The 2,586-nt window shown below is 32.8% G+C and overlaps 1 long non-coding RNA gene across 1 annotated transcript; it reads right to left on the bottom strand.

Moving 5' to 3' along the window:
- Window positions 1-505: 505 nt before the first annotated feature.
- Window positions 506-1,788, bottom strand: LOC147540376 (uncharacterized). The gene is made up of 3 exons (XR_015224882.1): window positions 1,642-1,788; window positions 1,413-1,506; window positions 506-849 (listed from the first exon to the last, which is right to left on the bottom strand). It is a non-coding gene; the product is annotated as an uncharacterized LOC147540376 (long non-coding RNA).
- Between the last annotated feature and the right edge of the window lie 798 nt (window positions 1,789-2,586).

Raw genomic sequence — 2,586 nt, 5'->3', positions numbered from 1 at the left:
GTAGAAACTTTGCCAAGCGAGGAATTTTTTACAAAAAACTCGGATCAATCACCTGGAGAAAAACCATCTTTTCCAATGAAAAATAAAACAATCAAATTATGACTGACAAAAGCAACTAAAATAAATTATAAGAAATTGAATACTTCATGATCTACTGTTCCTATTTTATAAGAGAAATCAAGCGAGGATGAAAAGAAAAATAAGTAAGTTCCACAACCTATCTTTCAACAAAGAAAAAAGTTCTGCAACCTAAAACAAACTCAAGTTCTCCAAATGCACATTATAGACCATAAAGATTATAATGACATTTATATTTAAAATTTTCCACTAATTACATTACAATAAAAATTGAAACGGAACTTCCACTTATTTTTTTCACATAATGAGGTCATAGGTGTCATAGCCCCCAAAATCTTTGACTTTTCCTACTTCGAGAATTATACAGCTAATATTGTACTCCGGAAAAGTTAAATAGAAACATTACAAAGTACTTTGTACCATAAACTTACAATGAACAAAAGAAAAGAAAATTTTTAGCAAACAACTTAAAATAGTACATTGCAAAAAACGGCCTATTGCAAACCCACGTAGACGAACAAAAGAAACGGGGAAGAGGAAAGAGGAGAGAAAGGGAAATAAATAGGGGTCGTCGGAGGTGGTGGTACGAATGGAGGAGGGGAATAAGAAGATCTAAATTTATTTTTTAGATCGCCAACGATGGAAGTCTGTCGCCAACCCTTGTCGGCGTGAAAAGAAGAAGTGGGGGTTTGGAGGAAATAAACAATTTTTGTTTCCCTAGAACATTGACCATCTCTTTTATACGAAGCTTCAAAATGTTCCTCAATTTACCTTCATACAAAAGAAATATGATTAGCAAAGCTCTGATATACTATATCAAGATGACCATTTTGCTCATTTGCTCAACTCACTAAAAAACTAAAATGACATAGATTGTTAAAAAAATCAATAGTTTAATTTCATCTATTTTAGGAGCTTTATACATCCAATGATAATTTATATTCACATTTTGACGTTAGAGGGATGATATTCATCAATTCTCTTTACGGTGGGTTTGTTTACTAATTTTTTTTTTCAGATTCTATCAACACAACTCTGTCGTACTCGTGATTAAAATAGGATTTAATTCATATAAATTCATCTAATTAGTGCTTGTAAACCACGATTATGTATTAACAGGTTACATATAGACTCCCATTTCAGGGATATCATTCTTACCAGCAAAGCCAAACATATCCAAGTTTAACATCACGAGGAATTCACTACTCAAATACTAAATCGATAAAACCAACCCCTCCTTGCGACTCAAGATGAGGAACCAGTCAAATAATCAAGTATTACAAATGTATTGCTAATCCTAACTTGAAAGGTAGGAAAGATGCAGAACCATATACCTGATTAAGCGTAGATGAAGAGAAGAAAGGATATAAGCTTATATCCCGACAGTGTACGCTTATCTAACCCTATGAACTCCATATTCCACATAGCCTGTAACAACAAAAACTATGTTATTAACTTCAAAAAAACATTTAAAACCAAAAAAACATTTGAAACCAAAATCAAACTCAAAAAGTAAACTATTTGATAAACGTTAAATCAATCTCATCGAATTAGGGCACACACTTGGACTAAAACAGTTCAACATGTCTGTTCCAAACACGAAGATGAAGGCTTGCAAAAAAGTTTAGATTATTAGGGAAGATGAAAAATAACATTTTAGCTAGAGAGGAGAAAGGAAGATGAAGAATGAAGAAATTGATAAAGCTTGATTCTTTTAACATCCTTTTTAGAAGAAGAATTAAAGATCCACGAGGGATGAAAGAATCAGCTATGGCCCAGATATATCTCTGGGTGTGTGAACTAGAAACGAATAGTTGGTGACCCCGACTGAGGGCATATTCAGTCGTGATATTGGTAAGCTAGAAGAATTATCTTGTTATATTGCTTTGCTTCGTGTGCATAATGATATTTCTGTGTATATACATATCGCCTATAACTACTGATATATGAAACTGTTGATGTATGTGGTGCGGGTAGGATGTCTAGGTATCCTACTGAGCTGACTTTCGGGTTATCTCATTCCTATTTGTTTTCGTTCAGTTGCAGATGCTGGTGACCCGGAGTGACATAGTTTACTTCGTTGGCTCACATTATGTAAGGTTGATAGAATTTCTATTATATTTTTAACTTACAATATTATCACACGTTAATATTATACACGTATCATCTATCTAGAATAGTTAGGATCGTTTTCTCACTTGCTGGTGATTGTAGACATCTAAACAGTATGCACACTGTCACTTTATATTTGATTCTATTGGTATGTTGAAGTTTATGAAAAATGTATGAATGTTTGACAGGTTTTTCAGGTTTGATTTGTTCGATTTATAGAGGAGACTCTGTCCAAATTCAGTCACTTCTTTGAATTGTTTATATACATGAAATTAAGTTGTTTTTATATTTACGAAAACTATTTTGGGTTATACAATTTTCGAACATATTTTCGAAAGGTTTAAACTAAATAAATTAGTTTCTGTCAGGTTTGGGGCATTTAATTTCGTCAGGCTT

This window comes from Eschscholzia californica, unplaced genomic scaffold (genome assembly GCF_041429995.1).
Source record: "Eschscholzia californica isolate CP2 unplaced genomic scaffold, dmEscCali1.0.p SCAF_5, whole genome shotgun sequence".
Lineage (NCBI taxonomy): Eukaryota > Viridiplantae > Streptophyta > Magnoliopsida > Ranunculales > Papaveraceae > Eschscholzia > Eschscholzia californica.
Note: the sequence above shows the minus strand (reverse complement) of the source record. Positions and strands in the feature narration are given on the sequence as shown.